The following is a 15,851-nucleotide window of genomic DNA, read 5'->3' on the forward strand; positions in this document are numbered from 1 at the left end:
AGCCTGGTTCTGCCGGAGGTTTCTTCCTGTTAAAAGGGAGTTTTTCCTTCCCACTGTCGCCAAAGTGCTTGCTCATAGGGGGTCATATGATTGTTGGGTTTTTCTCTGTATCTATGAAGCGCCTTGAGACGACTTTTGTTGTGATTTGGCGCTATATAAATAAAATTGAATTGAATTGAATTGAATCAGCGCCAAAAAACCAAGGTACTCCGAGTTGGCTATGCACGTGCCTGCATTCCTGTCATGATCAACCAACAACGTGCTGAAGAGGTGGAGAATTTTACATATCTTGGCAGCATCATCTCGAATGACGGGGTCTCTGATCGGGATGTCGACGCCAGAGTAGGGAAGGCAGTTGATGTCCTGCGACGTCTCCAACCTATTTGGAACTCGACCTCCCTGAATGTTAGGGTCAAGATCAGACTACTGAACTCTATCGTCTTCCCTACTGCACTTTACACTAGTGAAATCTGGCGCTCAACAAGTGCAATTATTCAACACCTGAACGTGCTTCAACAACGTGGCCTGCGGCGAATCCTGAGAATTTCCTACCGGGACCGAATAACAAATGAAGAGGTCCTACGAAGAGCAGGCACCCGCCCATTAGCCGATGTTGTTGCAGAAAGGCGCTTCCACTTTGCGGGCCATATTTTACGCCTACCCCCTCATCGCCCAGCTAAGATTGCCATGACATGGCGTCCACACACTGGCAAGCGAAAGCAAGGCCGACCAAAGACCACATGGCGTCGAACATTCATGGACGATCTGAGAACTGTCGACATTGCCTGGGACGAAGCTCGAAGCAGTCGCTGCTGACCGACATCGATGGAGATCACTAGCTGCCCGATGCGCCGCCAGCGTAGGAGGAACTAAGTGCTAAGTGTGTGGTGCCAAAAGTGCCAAAAGCTAAAGTGCCAAAAGCTAAATGGAGCCTGGCCATTTAGCTCTCCGTCAGTGCTAAAACACAAATTTTAAAGCAAATCCTAAAATCTTTTGGGAGTTAGTGGAAAGAGTATAAAATAGAAGTGATGTGAGCTTTCTTGCAAAAACATGTTAATCGTTTCGGTGCAGAGTTTGTATGACTTGGATTCATGAAAGACATTTCATGCTTTTTCCAAGTGAATCTAAACACAACACATGACACAGTTACATGACTATTTTTTCAGCCAAAGACTATGTTGTACTTTATGTGACCTGTGGTAGGTACCTATTTAAAATAGGACAGAGCCGTAGGCGCACAGTCAGTTAAAAAGGGTTTAATTTTGATACAAAATAAAAGTAACCGTGTAACAATTAAAAACTCTACTTTATTAAATATGATTTTAAAAAAAAACAACGATAAAATTATATGATTGCCCGTGAGACAGCATAAGCGCTGCGGGGAACCGGTTAAGAACAAATCCACATATCACCACGTTAACAAAGAATGGCAACTCACACAGAACACCAAATGGGCACTATAAAATTTTTTTAAAAAAGGCAAATTTCAGTGCCGTCTTCACTCAGGCCCACCGCGCACCACTTAAAACAAGTTAAAATACACAAGTTAAAATACACAAGTTAAAATACACTGATGTGTCGGGTCCTTTGCCCGCAGCCACAAATCCAGTCAGCAAAGCAGCAGCTCGGTACTCTGTAAATATAGGCAGGAGATGACTTACGCTGGACAGTAAAACGCAGCGGGAGTATCCCTCCAACTGTATTGTTTTCGGTACCTGTCCACAAGTTTGCGTCACACCCTAATAAATGTGGGTCAGCGGCGATGAAGTCCACTACACGTTTCTGACACGATGTTTCCCACCTACAAGGGTGCAAATAACTGTAAATCTCTGCCAAACAGCCAGAAGTCAAGTGGTACATTTTTCTATAACCTACCGTTCTAACAGAAGGCTAGGGGGCCCGCATCAAACTTTCATAGAAAGAAGTTAAAAGTGCCAACTTGCCCGACTTGGACCAAGCACTTGCAGCTTCAGGTTTGTTAGAGAATACCTAATTGCCCACACCTGAGCTTATAAAAGGGACACAGACCAGCTCCGCCTACCAGGGGCGGTTCCCAGAATCAGGTCTCACCTGTCACATTTAGAAATGTTTCTTATATGAAAGAAATAGGAGCAAGACATAGATTTTATATACAAATGACACCCCATAGAAAAAATAAATATTACACATTTCTTATTACAGTTTGAATGCTGGACTTAGCAGTTAAACAAAAAGAGCCAGGAGCCTGACAGATTTCAGGATATAATTCAGGAGGAGCTATAATCAGGGTTTCAGTCTTGTTGGCATTCACAGCTATTACTTGAGAGCCAATCACTAACCTGTGTTAAAGGAGAGTGTAAATCAGAGCTTGAGGGAGTAAGAGGTGAAAGGCTAAGAGAGGAAATCTCTCTCACTCTGTCTTTCACTCTCTCTCTTCGAAAAGACTGTTTAATTAAGAGATTAAAGTAAGCAAGATGAGATTACCGGAGAGAATCTGTGGATTAAGGTGTTCAAACATGACTGCTAGCTAAGTGCACAACATTTATGGGAACCGTTTCAGCTTTGTTCTGCGTTGTAAAAATGAAAACTTCCATTTCCTACCTGAATTTTGTCTTTATTTAGATGAAGAAACCCTTTTTCTGCCTCCTTTTCTTCTGAACAAAGCTGAACAAATGCATGTACCAGCAGCAGCTTGGATAACTGCTCGCCATTAACTCGTGTTGTCGATACCATACTGTGTCTAAAGTTGACTTTGGCTGACATAATGCACTGTATGGACAAATATACTGGGCCACAACGCTCAGTTTGAATTCTAGTTCAAACTAAGCACATCTGCCTTTACAAACATTTGTGAAAAAAATGGGTTGTTCAAAAGAGCTCACCAAATTCAAAGATGGTACTGTAACAGGATGCCAGTGTTGCACAAGTCAGTTGTAAATTCTTTTCTCTCCTGGTAGTAAAGGGTTTTATTGCAGAAGTCTTTAAGAACCACTACAACTCAGCCACGAATGGGCTGACCACATGAAATTACAGAGCAGGGTCATCGAGTTAAGAGGCACAAAGTGTGTGAAAGTCGCCAACACTCTGGTGACTCTGTAAGTGCAGATTTCCAAACCTCCCCTGACATTAACATCTGCACAAAAACTGTGCACCAGGAGCTTCAGTGTAGCGCGTATCTCCAGTACATTTTGCCCTATAATGCATTTCAAGTGCAGCTTGTTTTTACTGAGGGATCAAGTGTTTGGCCTGCATAGGTCCATCTGGGTAACCCTGAAGTCTAAGTCATCCTAACCCCAAATCCTTACTCACTCTAACCCTATGTTTTGGACAAAAGCAATAAAGGACTTTAAAAAATAAACAACCAATTTATAATTTTTTATTTGTGTCTGTAAGAATCATTATTTGTTTGTCACTTGATTTACAAAATGCTGCTCATTTATTTGGGGTTAGTATCCTGCGTACAGATGGGAGGGATCAAACCACCAACCTTCCAAATAACAGATGAGGTGATGTACCACCTGAGCTACAGCTACCCCAGGGTTAGCCATTACCGATTTAGATATTATAAGTTATAATAGATTTTATAATTTGTGACTTTTATTTACCTGGTTTTATTAATCAGATGCAATTTTAAATACATGGTTTAAACAAGTTAACAAAGCAAAGCAAAATACCTATAGTAAAATTCTATATAATAATATCCATCCATCTGAAGTTAACCAACACCACGGCGTTCCCAGACCAGCCAAGATATATAACCTCTCCAGCGTGTTCTGGGTCTGCCTCCTTCCGGTGGGAAATGCCCAGAACACCTCAGACAGGAGGCGCCCAGGAGGCATCCTTGTCAGATGCCTGAACCACCTCAACTGGATGCTTTCGATGTGAAGGAGCAGCACCTCTACTCTGAGACCCTCCCGGATGGCCAGAGGTCAGCCACCCTTCAGAGGAAGCCCATTTACGCCGCTTGTATCTGCGATCTCGTTCTTTTGGTCACTACAAACAGCTCGTGATCATAGGTGAGGGTAGGAACGTAGATTGACCGGTAAATTGAGAGCTTTGCTTTTACACTCAGCTCCCTCTTCACCACAACAGAGCAGCACAGCGTCCACATCACTGCGGCCGCAGCACCAATCCGTCTGTCGATCTCTCGCTCCCTTCTCCTGTCACTCATGAACAAGGTTATAAAATAATATAGTGTGTGATTACAGATAACCTATGCCCATTGTACAGTTTTACTAAAGTAGCACAACTGCCAAATTTTGATCTTTCTTCACGATCTCATCATGTTATAGCTTCTCTGCAGTGGCATCATCAAAAAAATAAGTTTTTTTCCTGTACTTAGCAGGGAAATTTTTGTGAATAGGAGATTTCACTAAATCTTTTCACACTGCATGGTTCTTGTATGTTGAAATGTCTTGTGAAAGCAGTGATATATAAAAGCCTCATGGATTGTGGCTATTCTGACTGCTGCTCTGGCAAGTTTAGTCTTGTATCCCTTTCCCCACCCTTTACTTTAATTTTAAAGGTGAATGCACTTACTTGCGAGGGCGCATAAACACGTTTTAAGGAAACAGTCTCTGAGCCTTTGTCTAAGATTCTGAGATTAATTTGGAAAAACAAAACTTATATGGCATGGTAGCAAAATCTGATGAACTCAACTCCAGATTAAATGATGCTTTGATTGTATCAAACCTTCAAACTGGAAAACTCATCAGAGAACACATTTTCTCTGTGTTCTGCCAACAGAAAAGAAACAGTAAGAAAAATATCCACATATGACACAACCAGGAAACTTTTCCATACACGAAATCACCAAAAGCAAAGTAAATAGTTATCAGCGCAATCTGAATTAGTGGCATTGCTTCACCATCTAACTTGACCAACACCTAAAACACCTTATAACCATGAAACAATCACATTGTTTGTTTCTTGTTCTTAATTAAGTTTTTTACTTTATAACTGGTTTGTTGCAAAATGGGCTGGAGTCATCTTATTTTTCTCACCTTAAAATAGTTGGATAAACTTTGATGCTCATTTTTAGGGAACTTCTAGATTTATTTGGTGGATATAGGGTTCTGTCATTGCTAAGACAGGCTGTGGTAAGTGCAAGTGTATTGTTGTCCAACAATTCAAATGTTTTCATTGACTTCAAGAGCTGCTGATTTTCAAAGAAGTGGTCTGACAGTTAAAGAGAACTTAGAGTTAACTTACAGAATTTTTAAAGCTTTACCTTACAATATAAAATGCCTTCAGGCAACTGTTGTTGTGATTTGGTGAATTGAAGTGAGCTGAATTATATTAAATATGTTGACAAAAGCATAAAATTCATATTTTTTGGCTGCAGCTCTATGGTGACTCATTAATTCAATCTTGTGAAGACAGCCTATGAAACTCAAAGTTCACGTAACAGGACTCGATTTGGTAAGACGTCACCTGGCTGTCCCTGAGAGGACCATTACAGGTGACATCATGCTGTGCAAAGTGTTGGAAACAGAGCATTGTAAATGCTCAGCATTTGTAGCATTTGGCCACAGTTAATATAAGTTTATAATGTGTACATATAATATGTTTTTTTTGTTGTGATTTGGTGCTATATAAATAAAACTGAACTGGCTTGAATTGAATTAAACTTGTGTTTTTTGGTAGTTTTTGTGGGGTTTTGTTGTTGTTTTTTGGGGGCGTTTTTTGCACTGCATAAAAACTGAGTGCACATAAATTCCAGTGTGGAAAATGTTCACACTGCTCAGTCGCATACACAATTTAAGGAGTCACACTGATTTGTATCTGTAAGCCTTGGAGTTCAACACTGGACAGGCTGATAAATGGCTGCAATTAGAGCTTTTTCATTAATGTTGTTTTTAATTCGGTCCATCCGCCTAGGGTATTCATCATCTCTCTTTGGCAGGGCGCATGCATGTAGCTGTGTTTGTTTATGCTTGTGCGTGTATGTTTGGACAGTTAAAAAAGAGAAAAAGGAAGAAGGAGACCAAAAACGAGAAAGAAATCGAGAAACACTGAGAAAGAAACAAATGTCGACTCAGTCTGTTGCTTTTGGCCTCGTGTCTCAGTGGAGGACATGTGGAGTTATAAGCACTGCTTGATTTCAGACACGCACCTGTTAATGTGTCTGTTGTGATCTTCAGTTCAACAAAGACTTTTATGTTGTTGTTTTTATGTTTGCTTCTTTTTTTCAACCTTTATTTAGCACATTTCTCAAGGCTAATAGTGAATTTTTGATCATTCATAATGTATTCACTGCATAGTAGTAATGATAAAGACTATGATGAGCGCTGCTTAGAATTCTTCTGACAATAAGAAGAAAGAAGAAACATTTAAAAAAAACGGAGTGATCAAAAAGTAAAATTATGAAATTGTGAGATCTTTAATGACTTAGCTGGATATATACTGCAGTTGTTGCTAATCCAGCACTAGCTACTCAGCATTTTAAATCTCTGCTGGGGATTAAAAGGCTTCAGCATTTCTCTCAGAGCCCACTGAAATACGAGTAAGAGGAGGATAAATTCAAAACAACATTTATGACTGCTGAGCCAGTATGAACTGGAAAGAATAAGAAAAGTAATTCACAACATCTCAGATAAATTTATAAGTAAATTTTAAAGGGGTCATATCATAAATTTGTTTATTATTTTGACTAATCCCAACTCAGTTACAGATATTTGTTGCATGGATTTTACTCACTTAGCAGTAGAAATAGTAATAACCTGATATGGCTGTGAAATGGTACATTTGAAGAATTCTGATCATTGTTATCGCCAGGTCACAAATACATGTTTAAAGGGTCTATAACGTGTTTGTGTGCCAGTGTCATCATTGCTGCTAAATGATGTCAGCAATGACACAATGTCGAAAACAACTTATAATTCAGAAAAAAATATGATGAAAATACATAGAAATTATAATATACAAACGTTAATACTCATAATTTTAATGTTTAAGGGAAAAATGAATTACTACTTTTACTAAAGTTTTACAAACAAGTGTTATATGTAAAGTGACCAAGGCGAATTTGATCAAACCAGAAGAAACATCGGGTTGATTTTTATCATTTCATAGAAACTAGTTAGCATGTTTCACTAAACTATATCACAAATTCATCAGGTACATCCTGGTGTATACACAAAGGGTAATGTTTAGGGGTTGAAATGGGCCAGAACGCCTGTTGGAGCAGAAGCCCAGACCAAATGGCGATCCAGCTGATATTTGAAAAGTCTAGCAGAATGTTTTTCTTGGGGAAAAAGCTGCTTATGGAACTGTTTGAAAAAGTAGCTCAAGAATATTTTTTGGAGCTGAATACAGGCTGAGTCCTCCTTACAGCCCTTAGAGCATAACGGGACCCGGTGTTATAAAGTGTTCTTACAGTTAAACATTTCAGTAAAGTCTGTCAATATGAACAAATGAAGTAAGCTGAGAACATTAGTAGGAAGTTGGCATAAATCTGCTTTATCCCTAACATGGAGTGCCAGGCTGACATCACAAGGAAAACCCTGACAAGCTGTAATGACGACATAATGGCACATGTCAAACATGCCATCCACATTAAAACATCAAAACAGCTCTTACATGACAGGAGGACCTGGAAGCAACCAACAAGATACTGTTTTCTTTTTTTATACACGATGCATGTGCATAAGCATGCCCCAAATTAATAGCCATTAACTATTCATTTGATGAACAGCTGCAGGAATTAGTAGCTCCCAAACTTAACTATCCAGTTAATGAATGCATGTAAAAATAAATAAATAAATAAAAAAGATGACTCCAAGAGCTTTACATTTGTTCAGGTTGCCCTGAATCATCCTTTAGTTCTGCTACTACAGGCTCAGCCTGCTGGGGGACTTTACCTTAGTACTTCCTGTCTCGTCTCCTTTATGTGCTACTTTCTCATGCCATTAACGTTGGTGGATTTTTTTCCTGTAATTTGTGTTTGTCTTGTTTGCTGTTTGCGGTCTCCCTGTGCTCCTCTTTTCTGCCTTCTCTATCCCTTCACCGTCAATCCATGAACTTTATTGTGGAAGAAGTCTTCCTATAAAAGGGGATTTCTCCCTCTCCATATTCTTGGTACTAGGGGATCATTTGTAACTTCACAATATATACCCCTATTGTGCATTGCCTCTTTCTGTGTGAAGACACTGACCTGTGTTCTTCTTTTAATCTGCCCGTGATATCAGTTATCTAAATGCACCTTCAAGTGAACCAGCCCACCAAACCCAGAAACCATCCTGATTCTGACATCCACGCATACTCACAGAATTTGTAAATAGAAACACGTTCCCACCCAGTGAAACACGCACACCTACAAACATCAAAGCTAACACACCTGCAGCCTGCATTCACACACCTTGAGAAGAACATAGGGTGTGGAAAATGAAATTGAAATACATCAAAGACAATTACAGAAATTCCTGCAGAACAAACTGGGTTAGTGTATCTCTCGACTTTTGGCCTCAGGGGAAACGTGAGGTGACATCCAGCCAAAGATCACTGTGTTCCAGAACATTTCTTCAAGGACGTCACAGAGTATTATATATGATGAGAAAATAACTCATGGCCTACCTGCCACACATTTAAAAGTGAACAAAAAAGATGTTTGGTAAGGCTTTTAATTGTTCCAAGTCGTGCTCTAAGTAATGCCTTTCTCATCAAAGTGCAGCAGTTTGCTGCTGTTGCCAGGAAACAATGTAGCATCTGTTGTGATATTGTGTGGGTGTGGGTGGAGACAGAAAAGATTTTATTGTCAACAAAGTCAGTTCACAGTGAATGTAATAATTGAATCCACACTGATTTTATGGATTTGATCACATTTATTCCAACAGAAACCGACCGTCAGAGGTAGAGCAGGGCGATATGGCCAAAAATATTTATCACGATATATATTTGAAAATTTGTGATAACGATATAACTGACGATATCATTTCTGCGAGACAAAATACAACTCCACAACTTTACTAGCGCAAAAAAAAAAAAATCCATTTATTTTACTTAAACAAGCAACTGTTTTTTTATGTGTATTAAAGCTATATAAATAAATAAAACAACACTTAGATGGTTTGCTATGATGTGATGGGTGTTTGGACTCTAATGGACAGATAACATAAAATAATCATGCACATCTTTTAGATTTTATAAAACTAATTTCACATGATTTGTGATCATTCAGATTTTAAATAGAGCTACATATATTTAAATTAGTTGGGGATGGCAAATACAGGGTTAAAACCAGGCTAAATATGTGCCTGCCCACCTTTAGACAGAGCACCAGATGTGTCAAAGATAGGGTTGATTTCTAACGTTATAAATTTTGTCCAACAATGCTTGCTTGCGACTCAAGTGATGCTGAAAACGAACAGAAAAGCCTATGCTTAAAAAGGAAGATCTTTTTTTTACTTCTGGCTGAATTCCTGGATTTTTGAGCTGTAAGTCTGCTCTTCCTTATTCCCACACTGTCAAACTCAGTTCTAACAAAATTATCCTAGACCAGCTTCCCCAATCCAATCAGCCTTCTTTCCTCTTCTGTTATTCTGCTTTTTTTCACTCTCAGATCTTGTGTGATCTGCCTGCTCTGCATTTCTGCCTCATCCTGGTCGTTCAGAGCCTCCATCTTCATCTCCACTATCAGCAGTGACTGGACTCCAGGAAGTGCTGTCCTAATCCCTATCATTGCTGGGCATTTGTTCTTCTATGTTGGGAAATCGGAGTCTAGTTTTTAAATTTACTTCTATTTCTGAATAAATCATGTTCAGTTCTTCGAAATGACCTCTCCTTACAGAATTAGGCTATGTTAGTAGGACATCTACTCTGAAACTCTTTTTCTTTACTCGGCCTCTTCTCCTCCTGCCTGGCAGCTCGATAGTCAACATCCTGTGCCCAATACATCTACTATCCCGCTTGACCTGAGCTGTCCCCCTGATATACTCATTGTTTATCCTGACCATTCTGCTGACTCCCAGTAAAAGTCTTAACATCTTCAGCTCTACTCCTGCGCTTTCCGTTTTGTTAGTGCCACTCTCTCTGTGCTGGTGTAGTTCTTCTTCCCACCAGCAAGAGTCGCTACAGTTCTTTCATGCCAAGATTTGTTTGTTATTGGCTGTAGAGTTAGTAATGCAGCACACTTTGAGAAAAGACTGACTCAGCATGTTGTTCAGATAAACATCTGCATCCATCCTCTTCGTTGTTTTACAGAAAGCATCGCTTGTGAGTATTTAAGTTGAACAAGAGTTAATGCAACTATATTTGCTATTATTTATGCACTTTTATGGTTAAAGGTGTACTGTATTCAGATTTACTTTCTTTCCAATGTTAGCTAGTTTAGCCAACTGATTTGCATTATCGTGTGAATATATAGGCTGAATATTGCTTATTTCTTCTGTTTGTAGTTTCACTCTGTTGATAATTGAAGGCAGCGTCAATAAAAGGGACGATACACCTGTCAGTTGTCGAGGAGTTTATCTATCTGCATAACTGTATCCAGTGTAGCAGTGAGGGCAGAATAGTGAAAAAGCGTCCTTCTACAAGACAACCTTTGGATGTTACGTCAACTCAGCTACATCAACCATGTCTGAAGCAAGACAAGATAAAGCATCATCTGTCCGTTCAGAGAAATCATATGGGTCAAAAGGTACAAGTAGGTCATCTGCCAGTATGGCCGCCCTAAACGCTCGAGCCAAAGCTGAAGCAGCACGCAAAAGAGCCGAATATGCTAAAAAGGAAATCGAAATGCAAGTTAAGAAAGCAGAGCTTAAAGTAGAGGAAACACGTCTAGAGGCCACATTACAAGCCCTCCAACAAGAACGTGACGCGGAAGCGGCACACGCCGAAGCAATAGTTTTTGAAACAGCAGTCAATGATCTTGAAGAAGAACACGTGAGTGTACCTCAAAGGGTTGACACTTTGGAACGCACCTTTAACTATGTGAAAGACCAGCTCATCATCAAAGACAGCACAAGCCCAATTGGCCATACCGAGTATAATTCAATGCCTGCACCAAATGTCACATTCCTCACGCCAAAACAAGAGCCAACCAGGTCGGACACCTTAAAGGAATATGTCCTTCAACCTCTGAGTACTGACAAAGGAGAAAACGTTTCCCAGTCTCCGAAATTAATGCAGAAAATGTCACCAGGTACTTCACCGAGATTTGAACATAAGGTGAGCATGCAACAAGGAAACATTTCTGACATAGCCAGGTTTCTTGCAAGACGCGACTTACTCACCGGTGGCCTCCGAAGGTTCAGTGACAAGGCAGGAGATTACTGGGGATGGAAATCTTCGTTTGAGAATGCAATTTGTGACTTAAACCTAACGGCCAGTGAGGAACTGGATTTGCTGATTAAATGGCTTGGCACAGAATCAGTGCAATATGCATATCGTTTAAGAGCTGTGCATATTAACAATCCCTCTGAAGGACTTGCTAAGGTGTGGGAAAGATTAAATGAGTGCTACGGCTCCCCCGAAGCTATAGAGAACGCACTGCTCGACAGATTGGACCGTTTCCCAAAAATCTCATACAAAGATCCACAACTGTTGAGAGAACTACAGGACCTGCTCCTAGAGATAGATGCCGCAAAGAGTGAAGGTTACATTCCAGGTCTACTCTACCTCGATACAGCGAGAGGCATTAATCCAGTGGTGGAAAAACTCCCCTATGCTATGCAAGAAAAATGGATGAACTATGGTTCTAAATACAAAAAGGACCATTGTGTGTCATTTCCACCATTCTCTGAATTTGTGGCCTTCATCAGTAGAGAAGCAAAAATGCGCAACGACCCCAGCTTTAGGCAGTCTGTGCCGCCTCCTCCTGCCCTTTCAAAGACGAATAAACTTTACGAAAAACACGCTAAAAGAGAACCTATCTCAGTCATCAGAACCGAAGTTGTCAGTACGGAGCCGAAATCAACTCCTACAAACATTGAGGACCCAAATAAGGAATGTCCTATCCACAAAAGACCTCATGCTCTCAAAAAATGCAGAGCATTCAGGGAAATGCCACTGGAGGAGCGAAAGGCCTATCTCAAGAAAAACATGATATGCTTCAGATGCTGTGCTTCTACAAACCACCAGGCAAAGACATGTAAGTCAGAAATACATTGTACAGAATGTGATTCAAAATTACACATTACAGCTCTTCATCCGGGACTGGCATCAACGACTACTGCGACAGCTACTATTGCAGAGCCGGTAACAGTTGACGGCGGGGAGCGCAATGCAGCACGGCCCACAGCTATCTCGACATGCACACAAGTATGTGGAAGTGAATTTGAAAGTCACTCATGTGCCAAGATCTGCCTTGTGTTCATTTACCCAAAGAACTCACCTGAAAAGAAACTTAAGGCCTATGCCATCCTAGACGACCAAAGCAACAGGTCACTCGCAAAATCATCGGTTTTTGACACATTTGGCATCACAAGGAACTCATTTCCATATAAATTGAGAACCTGTGCTGGATTGGAGGAAGTGACAGGGAGGAGAGCTTTTAACTTCATTGTGGAATCGGCAGATTGCACGTCACGTCTTGAGCTCCAGACACTTATCGAGTGTGATATGCTACCCGACAATCGCAGTGAGATTCCCACAGCTGAAGCTGCTCGAAACCACACCCACCTTCAGGAAATCGCAACCGAAATCCCGGCTCTCGACCAGAGTGCTCAGATCCTGCTGCTCATTGGAAGGGACGTTATTCAAGCACACAAAGTTCTCGACCAGCGCAATGGACCTCCAAATGCGCCATTTGCACAGAAGCTAGCTCTTGGATGGGTGATCATTGGCAACGTTTGCCTGGGTGGAGCTCACAAACCCGTGCGTGCTAACATTTTCAAAACGAACATCTTAGACAATGGTCGTCCAAGTCACTTCCTTCCATGCAAAAATGCCATTCAGGTAAAGGAAAGTTTCAACTCGCAAGGCTACAACAAGGTCAACACCCCAATGCGAAGAAAGCACTCTTCGATTGGAGAAACAGTTTTCAAACAAACAAGTTTGGACGAGAGCCTCGGCTACTCACAGGAGGAAAGGGCCTTTTTACAGATAATGGATAAGGAAGTCTATCAGGACAGTGCTAACAGTTGGGTCGCGCCACTACCTTTTCGTTCACCCAGGCCACGGCTGCCGAACAATAAGCGGCAGGCTATGCAACGCCTTACATCGGTACGCCACATGCTGAACAAACGCCCTCAGGTAAAAGGTCAGTTTACAGACTTTATGCAAACTTTGTTTGACAATGGCCACGCTGAGATAGCGCCACCACTCACTAAAGAAGAAGAGTGCTGGTACCTCCCCTTCTTCGGCGTGTACCACCCGCGCAAACCGGAACAAATACGCATTGTCTTCGACTCAAGCGCACAACACAATGGAGTATCCCTCAACGATGTTCTTCTTACTGGGCCCAACCTCAACAATAGCTTGTTGGGTGTGTTGATGCGACTCCGTGAAGAAAAGGTGGCAGTCACAGCCGATATCAAACAAATGTTCCATTGCTTCGTGGTCAGGGAGGACCACCGGAACTTTTTGAGATTCCTCTGGCACCAAAACAATGACATGGATCAACTGATCGTGGAATACAGAATGACTGTACATGTCTTTGGCAACAGCCCGTCGCCCGCGGTTGCAACTTACGGACTCAGAAGGGCATCAGAGGACCGAGACAAGCAAGACATCACTACACAACATCTGGTGGAACGACATTTTTACGTAGATGATTGTCTTGCCTCCTTCCAATCAAGTACTGATGCCATTGTTGTTATGCAAAACGCTCAAGACACTATGGCTTCATCTAATCTGAGGCTACACAAGATTGCATCCAATGACATGGACGTAATGAAGGCATTCCACAAAAACGATCTAGCCAAAGGTCTAAAAGACCTCGACCTAAGAGCTGACATTCCACCTATGCAAAGAAGCCTTGGAATAAGCTGGGACATTGCAACAGACAAATTCACGTTTCAAGTGTCCACTGCTGAGAAGCCCTATACCCGCAGAGGGGTACTTTCAGTTGTCAACAGTCTGTTTGACCCTCTCGGGTTTGCAGCTCCGGTCAGCATCAAAGGCAGAGCTCTCCTTAGAGAACTTTCCACAGACATATGTCAATGGGATGATCCACTCCCAGAAAAGTTGCTCCAAGAGTGGAGTGCATGGAAAGAGTCCCTGAAACTTCTCGAAGAAGTCAGAATACCGAGAATGTACACCTCTATATCCTTCAATGGTGCAGAAAAAAGGGAGCTCTGTATATTCTGTGACGCGTCTACAAAAGCAATCGCTGCAGTAGCCTATGTCAAGCTAACAGACTCAGAAGGCAACAATGAACTGGGATTCATGTTTGGCAAAGCAAAACTCACACCGCAGCAAGAAATAACAATCCCCAGGCTCGAGCTATGTGCAGCTGTTCTTGCTGTCGAGATTGCTGACATTATCACAGAGGAAATTGATGTTCCCTTCCATTCTACAAGATTTTTCACAGACAGCAGAGTGGTACTTGGATACATACAGAATGAATCCAGACAATTCTACGTCTATGTATGCAATCGCGTACAGAGGATTCGAAAATCGTCCAACCCAGAGCAGTGGAACTGCGTTCCAACAGAGCTTAACCCAGCCGACATAGCTTCAAGATCAATCCCAGCTAGTGCACTCTCATCAAGCACATGGCTCAAAGGACCAGATTACCTACTGAGAGCAACTCCTGAAGTGACTAAACATACCTTTGAACTAGTCAATCCTGAATCAGATCCTGAGATCCGTCCAACAGTGACATCACTTTCAACCAATGTCGTGGCTTCTTTCCTCGAAACGAGACGATTTGCGTCTTTCTCTACTTGGGGGTCACTGTTAAGAGCAATAGCAAGGCTCATTCATATTGCAAGGTGTTACAGGAATAGCACTCCCCCAAAAGGGTGTCATGGCTGGCATATCTGCAAAAGTCTTAGTCCAGAAGATTACAGTAAGGCAAAGAGCGTTGTTCTGAGTGGTCTTCAACACGAGGTTTACCCTGACATCTTCACATGTCTTCAAGCCCAAAAAGACCTTCCAAAACAGAGCCTTCTCAGAAAACTCTCTCCTTTCAAAGACAATGCAGACTGTCTCAGGGTTGGTGGTCGCCTTTCACAAGCCAGCATGGAAAGCGACGAAGCACACCCCATTATCATCCCAGGCAACCACCATTTAACTACTTTACTAATCCGACACTACCACCAACAGGTGCAGCACCGGGGGCGCCATTTCACAGAGGGAGCCATGAGATCCGCTGGCTTCTGGATTGTTGGTGGGAAACGGAGCATCAGTTCAGTCATCCACCACTGTGTAATTTGCCGCAAGCTCAGGTGGAACACAGAAACGCAAAAAATGTTAGACTTACCCATCGATCGTGTGACAGTCTGCCCCCCGTTCACTTACGTCGGAGTTGACGTCTTTGGACCGTGGACAATAAGCTCTCGGAGAACAAGAGGAGGCCTTGCTAGCAGCAAACGCTGGGCCGTCATCTTCACCTGCTTGGGCATCAGGGCCATTCATGTTGAGGTCATCGAGACGATGGAGTCGTCTAGTTTTATCAATGCTCTGAGACGATTCATCTCTATCCGAGGACCAGTAAAGCAGCTGAGGTCCGACTGTGGGACCAACTTTCTGGGAGCGTGCAAGGAGCTCGGAATAACTTCAAAACACTGCGGCAACCAGGAAATTCAAGACTTTTTATCCAAGACTGAATGCACATGGATCTTCAACCCTCCTCATAGTTCTCATATGGGAGGAAGTTGGGAGCGCATGATCGGCATCGTGAAGCGCATACTGGACTCTATGCTAACTGTCAACTCAGTTTGCCTGTTGACCCATGAGGTTCTCGTTACCCTTCTAGCAGAGGTAACCGC

Source organism: Aulonocara stuartgranti (assembly GCF_965226115.1).
Source record: "Aulonocara stuartgranti genome assembly, chromosome: 4".
In the NCBI taxonomy this organism is placed as follows: Eukaryota; Metazoa; Chordata; class Actinopteri; order Cichliformes; family Cichlidae; genus Aulonocara; species Aulonocara stuartgranti.